Consider the following 9,931-nt stretch of genomic DNA (forward strand, 5'->3'; position numbering starts at 1 on the left):
AGTTTAAAATGGCGAATGACTACAAATCCCGCCGTCCCTGTGGTGGAGGCTGACAGCGCACAGCATTATGGGAGCTGTAGTGACAGCAGCTGCTGCTGAGGAGACCAGGCGCGGAGCCACCATGCTGAACTTGGTTTATTCAGCAATTGTTTTTGCTTTTTTTTTTACAGGTTTAACAAGAAAAATAAAAAATACATTGCAACTCACTGCCCTGATATAAAGACACCTACAAGCAGCTGCAAAAATGGGAATCAGAGTCAGGACCGAAGGGCGTTATTGTTCACAATGGCGGCCCAAAGTCATATAACCCCTAAAAAACCCCAATTACTTATTCAAATCTGGGAGAATTGGTTATTTGCCGGCTTTGATGCCATTTCTCATGCCCAGGACCCGTTACGCTGGAGTGACCTTACTGTGATGCTTTCCAGACCGGCCCGAATGGCTTCTGGGCATCAGGCTGTGTGCACACGTTCCGGATTTTCCGCTTTTTTTCGCTATAAAAACGCTTAAAATATGCATACATATGCATCCCTTCATTTCTAATGCATTCTGCAATTTTTGTGCATATGTTGCATTTTTTTCCCGCAAAAAAAACGCATCACGGTAAAAAACGCAGCATGTTCATTAATTTTGCGGATTTCCCACTATATTATTGCATTGAGAACCTCTGGAAAAATCCACGAAAAAGCATGCGGATTTCTTGCAGAAAATGTCCGGTTTTGTTCGTGAAATTTCTGTAAGGGTATGTGTCCACGTTCAGGATTGCATCAGGATTTGGTCAGGATTTTATGTCAATATTTGTAGCCAAAACCAGGAGTGGGTGATAAATACAGAAGTGGTGCACATGTTTCTATTATACTTTTCCTCTAATTGTTCCACTCCTGGTTTTGGCTTACAAATACTGACATAAAATCCTGACCAAATCCTGATGCAATCCTGAACGTGGACACATACCCTAAGAAATCCTGACGTGTGCACATAGCCTCAAAGCTGGCAAATAGCCAATTCCTCTACCAATGCTAAGAACCAACACATGCGCAGTTCTCAGTGGAACGGTATACTGCACTGTTCTCCTAAGCAGGGGTGAGAGTCTCCTGGCTCTGTAAATGGCGCTTAGGATAAAGACAAAATGAGCAAATACCCTGAAGTAAATAAATAGTAACAGTACATGAAATAACATAGGGTACTTGACAATTCTTTGGTTTTGCTTTAGTTTTTTGTACTTTGTACATACCGGGGAGCAGCCTCTTTTTCGGCTTTCCATAAGCAGGTGCAAAACCATAGTTCTGGGTCCTGCTCTGCCTAGGGGAGCACAGTTTGTGGCTCACTTTTGGCGTGCCGTTTGTGACAGACTTAAGGTTCATTTGTCATTTTCATCGGGCTATCATCCGCAGTCCAAAGGACAGATCGAGAGGAAGAACCATGACGTTGAGCAGTTTTTGAGATGTTTTGTAGCGGACAATCAGGAGATGTGGTTGGAATATCTACCATTAGCTGAGTTTGCTCTCAATAATCATATGTCTCTTCAGCTGGGTGTTCTTTCTTTTGTTGTACTGGGAAGAATCCATCTTTCGGTCCTTTTTCTAGGATTGGGGCGGCGGTGCCTGAGGAGGAGAGTTTCTCTGGAAATTTGGAAAGGTTTTGGACCAGTGTGCACCATAATCTTAAACAGGCTAATAGGAGGTCTAAGAAATATTTTGACAAGAGAAGAAGGGAGGCGAGGTTTGTCGTAGGGGACATGGTTTGGTTGTCCTCTAGGAATCTGCCTTTGAAGATCCCTTCTAAAAAGTTGGGGCCGAAGTTTGTAGGACCTTTCAAAGTGGTTCACATTGTCAACTCGGCAGCGGTGAGATTAAACATTCCTTCATCCTGGAAAATTCAGTTTTTCATGTATCTTTGCTGAAGAAGGTTGACACGCCAGATAAGGTGGTTATGTCGTCTGCTCCTCCAATTGATGAGGACGGCGAGTTTCAGATTTCACGCATTCTTGATTCCAGGTGGCATAGAGGAGGGTTACAGTATCTTGTGTCCTGGAAGGGTTTTGGGGACAATTCCTGGGTGAAAGCTGTGGATGTCTCAGCCTCAAGGTTAATTATGGCTTTTCACAGGAGATTCCTGAACAAGGCCCGGCCTAGAGGATCCGGAGGATCCTCGTTAAAGGGGAGGTACTGTTAGAATCTTTAGTTTGTGACTATCCTCCATTTTCTTGTGGAGTTCTGGCTGCTGGTCTTGTCCCCCTGGTGCTGGGTTTGTCTTCGGTCAGGTGTTTGTATCACTCTTTATTAACCAGCACCTGCCTCCCAGTCCTTGCTGGACAGCAGTGTTAATCTGCTTAAACTCTTGTTTGGTGCTTTGCTTTGTGTTCTGTGTGTGTTATTTGTGCAGTGCTCGTACCTCTGGTTCTGCTAGCCTTATTTTCTGTTTTCTATTGGTTTCTGCAGCCTTCTCTGCGTTTTCTACTAGGAGGTGACCCAGGGGCTGGCTGGCAAATTTTAGCCTGGGGGGCAAGCACACAGCAGTGGCCCATGAGTATCGTCCCCTCCTTAAAGGGGTTGTCGGATCTTATGCTAGATGTCTACAGTCACTATGTGTGAATCCTCATATCATGTGCACTGTGCGCTCTGAAGATTCTCTGGTGCCGGCCCCGGGAACAGGTGGTCTTGTGACCACAAGCATGCGATATATATATTCCCAGACACATTCCAACTAGACTGTTTCTGGCCTTGTTCAATACAGTTGCATTAGGCCATGCAAGTCTAGTCGGCATGTGACCGCATGTATGCAAGTCACAAACTTGCAGTCACACACCCGCTGCATAAGCACAGCATTGCAAGCAATCTGAGGGTTCACAAGTCTGCAGTCACATAGAATGACACGGAGTGAATGCACCAATGACACACACACGCACAACCCCACTGTATAATGACACACACATACCACAGTCCTTGAAATGCGCTAGCAGTAAAACACTTTGCCCAATACTCCCTTCCCTCCTCTCCCCTTGTCAGGCCATGTAATCTTCAGCTCATATGTGGATCACTGCTCACCATTCCTGTTGTTCGCAGCCCATACAGTACCTCCATAACGGCACCATAAAAAACCTCCTTAACATCACCATACAGAAACTTCAAACAGGTCTGCCAGTAGGAATTTGGCCCCATACTGGCCACATTTTCGGGGCCCATTGAGACTCTGCCCAGGCTCCAACCCCAGCCTCACCTCCACCCCTTGAACTGTCGACAGCCCCACCGCTCTCTCTTGGAAAAACTCCACTTCTCACCAATCACACATTAACAGTTCCCATCACCAGATCACACATATAGCCAGCAGCTTTTGTTTTGGCCAAAAGATTTTTCTAATCTGCCACCACGACAAGGTAGACTCATTTGGCCGAGCCCTACTCTACGCTAACCTATTATAAATTTGTTAAAATATGCAATACAATTTAGGTATATTTTTATTTATTTTTCAATTTTTTTAATGACCAATAATGTCACATCCAAAGGGACAAATACCATCGTACCATGACCAGACACCATATTACCACCACAGTGACCCAACAATATCACATACAAGGGACAAATACAACCGCATCATGTCCAGACCACATATTACCCCCACATGGTGACCAATAAAACCACATACAAGGAACAAATACTGCCACACCATGTCTAGATCACATATTACCACCACAGTGACCAACTAATATCATATACAAGGGACAAACACCATCGCACCATGTCAAGATCACAAATTACCCCCACAGGTGACCAATAATACCAAATATAGGGAACAAATACCGCCACACCATGACCAGTCCACATATTACCACCACAGTTACCGAATAATAGCACATACAAGAGACAAATACTGCAACACCATGACCGGACCACATATTACCAACACATAGTGACTGAATACTACAATACTGATCATTAATTAAAAACAAACAAACAATACTATCACCAAAAGTGCCACTATGCACAGGAGATCTGTACTTAGTATGCAGTGTCTGTGTACAGGTAATACAGTGATGACTTGTGACATTGTACACAGGAACTCTGTATATAGTGTATAGTGTCAGTGTACAGGTAACACACTGACTCACCAGTGACGTCTCTAGGTGAAGTCCTTCAGCTTCGCTTTTCATCCTCAACCAGCATAGACCGCCATCACATCTTCCAGCCAGGATGGGTCTCTGCAGGAAATAACACAGTTATCTAGAGCACCGCTTTCAGAACGCATTACTTAATTTTTTCCCAACTTCTACACTGCACCAGATGAAGAAAAAAGGGCGACATAATGTCGCTCTGCACAGTAACAGGACCGCCCCCTCACTTAAAACAGTATCCTCAAAAAATAAAATAAATACATCACTGCAGTAATAATATCCCTTAATTAGCCCCTATGGTAATAATATCCCCCATCCAGGCCCCGTGTATCTCATTTCTGGCTCCAGCCTATGTTCTCCCATTCTGCCCTCATGAGGATCCATTCTGCCCCATATGATCTCCGCATCCTGCCCCATCTGTCCCATGATACTGCCCCATCTGTCCCATGATCCTAACCCATCTGTCCCATGATCCTACCACCCCATCTGTCTCCATCCTGCCCCATGATCCTGCACCATGTGTCTCCATCCTGCACCATGATCCTGCCCCATCTGCCTCCATCCTGCCCCATCTGTCTCCATATTCCTGCCCTATTTGCCTACATCCTGCCCCCATGTCTCCCATGCCCCCATGTCTCACATTCTGCCCCCTGTGTCTCCATCCTCCCCCCAGTGTTGTTTCCATTCCTGCCCCCTGTGATGTTTCCATTCCTGCCCCCTGTGTTGTTTCCATTCCCGCCCCAAGTGTTGTTTCCATTCCTGCCCCGTGTTGTTTCCATTCCTGCCCCCTGTGTTGTTTCCATTCCTGCCCCCTGTGATGTTTCCATTCCTGCCCCCTGTGTTGTTTCCATTCCGGCCCCCTGTGATGTTTCCATTCCTACCCCCTGTGTTGTTTCCATTTCTGCCCCCAGTGTTGTTTCCATTCCTGCCCCATGTGTTGTTTCCATTCCTGCCCCCTGTGATATTTCCATTCCTGCCCCATGTGTTGTTTCCATTCCTGCCCCCAGTGTTGTTTCCATTCCTGCCCCCTGTTGTTTCCATTCTGTCCTCATGTCTCCATTCTACCCCGGGCTTGACGCATTCCATAAAAATAAAAAAACACCTTTCTCCTTACCTGGCCACGGTCCAGCGCCGACATCCATCCCTGGCATTTCAGAGCGGACTCACCGGCAAATAACAATGATGTCATACGCTGGCGACATGCGCGCTGATGTCAGCTGCCAGCCTCTGAATGGCTTGCAGCTTTAACTGCTGCTGTGCGGGCACAAGCGCACACACACACACTCAGGAAAACTCACACACACTGAGGAAAACACACGCACCCACACACTCAGGAAAACACACACACATACATACACACACCCACACACTCAGGAAAACACACCCACTCAGGAAAACACACACACACTCAAGAAAACTCACCCACACTGAGGAATACACACGCACCCACACACTCAGTAAAACACACACAAATACATACACACCCACACACTCAGGAAAACACACACACCCACTCAGGAAAACACACACACTCAGGAAAACACACGAAAACACATACACTCAGGAAAACGCACCCACACACTCACTCAGGAAAACACATACACACATTCAGGAAAACACACACATTCAGGAAAACACACATACTCTGACCTGCCATGTTTAATTTGTTAAATGCCCCCCTCCCCCTGCCACTTAGCACAGCCAGCGTTGAGATGGGCAGCTGGAGAGGTTACCTGGCGTGTGCTGGGCAGTGGGCACACAGAGCAGCTTCCTCTCATCTTGTCCATGTCCTGCTGTCCTGGGATGCTGCTTTGCATGCTGTAGCTTCTCCCACTCCGGGCCTGGCTGAGCAAACATCGGAGATGTTTTGTGCAGCAGGCCAAGAAGGAGAGTGATGGGGTGCTACGCCAGATGACCTGGCCTCCACTGTCACCAGACCTGAACCCAATCGAGATGGTTTGGGGTGAGCTGGACCAAAAAAAAGGGAAGAAGCCAGCACTGCTTATGGTCAGAACGCAATAACTGAAGTGCAATTGCACATAAATTCTAACTGTATTTCAAATATGAGACATTTAGCAAACAATTGATCAATTCTTTGAGCTACCCCGCCACTTCACGGCAATCTCATAATGGGGCAGTCCTAATCTTCGTATTTTATTTACGTTGTGCCATTATGGCTTCCTGAATGTATAAAAAAAAAAAAAGGACCACATTAAATGCGAACTGTACCTGGAGCATCTCCCGGCTGTGTAAGGGCTATTTGACCAAGAAGGAGAGTGATGAGGTGGTACGCCAGATTACCTAGCCTCCACAGTCACCAGACTTGAACCCAATCGAGATGGTTTGGGGTGAGCTGGACCGCAGAGTGAAGGCCAAAGGGCCAACAAGTGCTAAGCATCTCTGGGAACTCCTTCAAGATTGTTGGAAGACCATTCCCGGTGACCACCTCTTGAAGCTCGTTAAGAGAATGCCAAGAGTGTGTAAAGCAGTCATCAAAGCAAAAGGTGGCTACTTTGAAGAATCTAGAACATAAGACATAATTTCAGTTATTTCACACTTTTTTGTTAAGTATATAATTCCACATGTGTTAATTCATAGTTTTGATGCCTTCAGTGTGAATGTACAATTTTCATAGTCCTGACAATACAGAAAAATCTTTAAATGAGAAGGTGTGTCCAAACTTTTGCTCTGTACTGTATATATATACAATATATATATATATATATATATATATATATATATATATATATATATATATAGTGTATGATGGGCCCAGTTCCTCCATATATAAAGTATGATGGCCCCAGCCCCCATATATACAGTATGATTGCCCCAGCCCCCATATATACTGTACAGTATGATGGCTCCAGTTCCTCCACATGGAAAAGTATGATGACCCCCCAGCCCCCATATATACAGTATTACAGTATGATGGCCCCAGTTCCCCCATGCATAAAGTATGATGGCCCCAGCCCCCATACTGTATATACAGTATGATGTCCCCAGCTCCCATATATATAGTATGATGGCCCCAGCTCCTATACATATAGTATGATGGCCCCAGTTCTTCCCATATATATAGTATGATGGCCCCAGTTCTCCCCATATATGTAGTATGATGGCCCCAGTTCTCCCCATATATATAGTATGATGGCCCCAGACCCCATATATATAGTATGATGGCCCCAGCCCCCATATATATAGTATGATGGCCCCAGCCCCCATATATTTAGTATGATGGGCCCAGCCCCAATATATATAGCATGATGGCTCCAGTTCCCCCATATATAGTATGATGGCTCCAGTTCCTCCATATATATAGTATGATGGCCCCAGTTCCTCCACATATAAAGTATGATAGCCCCAGCCCTCATATATACAGTATGATGGCCCCACTTCCTCCATATATAAAGTATGATGGCACCAGCCCCCATATATACAGTATGATGGCCCAGCCCCCATATATATAGTAGGATGGCTTCACAGCCCGTTCATATACCAAATAATGAGGTTTTATACTCACCTCATCCTGAATCCTGGCACCGCAGCCTCTGTCTTCTCTTCTGGCCTGTAGAGCGGCGCAAGACAATGACGTCATCGTCCCCCCTGCATGAGCACGCTGAGGTCTCACAAGCAGCGGTCTGCAGCTTAGGAGACAGACTGATGCGCGTGGCCATGTCTGCTGCCGGCCGCATCACAGCACAACAGACACGGCCGCACGCAGTTTGCTGTGCGCAGCCATCAGACGGCCGGCCCTGCACAGCTGCTGGGGTAGCGGCCCGGGGGGCATTTGCCTCCCTGCCACATGGCCCAGCCAGCCCCTGAGGTGACCCGTTTTTGTACCCAGTCCTTAGTTCTTTTAGGGAACCCCTTCCACTTATCTATAGGTCTTCGCTTGAGATTAACCTAGGATCGTCGGTGGGTCTATTCGCAAGGAATGGGTCGCCCACACCATCGTAAGGTTTCAACCTAGTCATAGTGCACAGTCAGTTTTCCCCCTTCTACCTTAGTCCTGTGTTGCAGATCCATAACAGTTGTACTGGTTGTGGATGTTGAAGATAAGGAGGAGGATAACACTAAACAGACCAAATCAGGAAGCAGATACCCATGTGTGGTTGGGAAAAGGTGCATGAGAATACACCTGCGCAAAAAAAGACAATGTATTTGAGATTATGTTTCGCTGTTTTCACTTGGGGTTGTACAGAAGTCTTGCCCAATCCAGCCCTTGTTCATTTTTATAAGAGTCAGCCTGTCAGCATTGTCAGTTGACAGGCGGATACGCTTATCTGTTATAATTCCACCAGCGGCACTAAAAACCCTCTCTGACAAAATGCTAGCAGCAGGGCAGGCCAAGACCTCCAAGGCATAGAGAGCCAGTTCATGCCACGTGTCCAGCTTGGATACCCAATAATTAAAAGGCACAGAGGAATCACAGAGGACGTTTGTACGATCTGGAAGGTACTCCCTCAGCATCTTCCTAAACATTGCACTTCCTGTGCCAGCACCCCTTGCCCCTGTGCCAGCACGATGGGAAGGTCTGAGAAAACTGTCCCAGAACTTTGCCATTGTTTCCTTGCCTGAGGTGGATTGTACTTGTCTCTCTCGCTTGGACTCCTTGGTTGTACAACGAACTCTTGACGTCGGCTGCCAGCATTCTCACATGGGAATTTTTTCAGTAATTCTGCTATAAGGGCCCTCTGGTACAGCAACATTTTTGTACACCTGTCTACCTCTGGAAGAAGAGATTGAAAGTTCTCCTTGTAGCGTGGATCTATAAGTGTCACCAACCAGTAATGAGCGTCACCAAAAATTTTAATAATGGGAGGTCACGGGAAATGCAGCGCAACATAAAGTGAGCCATGTGTGCCAGACTGCTAACAGGCAAGACTTCCGTGTCCTCACCAACAGGACGACTGATCATGCTGTTCTCCTCCTCCTCCTCCTCCCTGTCCTCAGGCCATCCCCACTGAACAGACGGTATAACAGCTGTGCGTGTAGTACCATTTATAGCGCATGAAAGTAGCTTCTATTCGTCCTCCTCCTCCTCATTGTCTACCAATCCACGTTGCGACGACATGAGGCTGGGCTGAGTGTAATCCCCCTATATGGTTCCTTGCTCCATGTCCTCGTGCTCTGCCTGCAATGCATCCTCTTTAATTGTGACCAGAGAGATTTTCAGAATGCTGAGAAGCGGGATGGTGATGCTAATTATGGCGTCATCGCCGCTCACCATCTTGGTGCAGTCCTCAAAGTTCTGGAGGATGGTACATACAGTTAGGTCCATATATATTTGGACAGAGACAACATTTTTCTAATTTTGGTAATAGACATTACCACAATGAATTTTAAACAAAACAATTCAGATGCAGTTAAAGTTCAGACTTTCAGCTTTCATTTGAGGGTATCCACATTAAAATTGGATGAAGGGTTTAGGAGTTTCAGCTCCTTAACACGTGCCACCCTGTTTTTAAAGGGAACAAAAGTAATTGGACAGATTCAATAATTTTAAATAAGATGTTAATTTCTAGTACTTGGTTGAAACTCTTTGTTGGCAATGACTGCCTGAAGTCTTGAGCTCATGGACATCACCAGACGCTGTGTTTCCTCCTTTTTGATGCTCTGCCAGGCCTTCACTGCAGTGGTTTTTAGTTGCTGTTTGTTTGTGGGCCTTTGTGTCTGAAGATTAGTCTTTAACAAGTGAAATGCATGCTCAATTGGGTTCAGATCAGGTGACTGACTTGGCCATTCAAGAATATTCCACTTCTTTGCTTTAATAAACGCCTGGGTTGCTTTAGCTTTATGTTTTGCATCATTGTCCAT

Source organism: Ranitomeya imitator, chromosome 7, assembly GCF_032444005.1.
Source record: "Ranitomeya imitator isolate aRanImi1 chromosome 7, aRanImi1.pri, whole genome shotgun sequence".
Taxonomy (NCBI): Eukaryota; Metazoa; Chordata; class Amphibia; order Anura; family Dendrobatidae; genus Ranitomeya; species Ranitomeya imitator.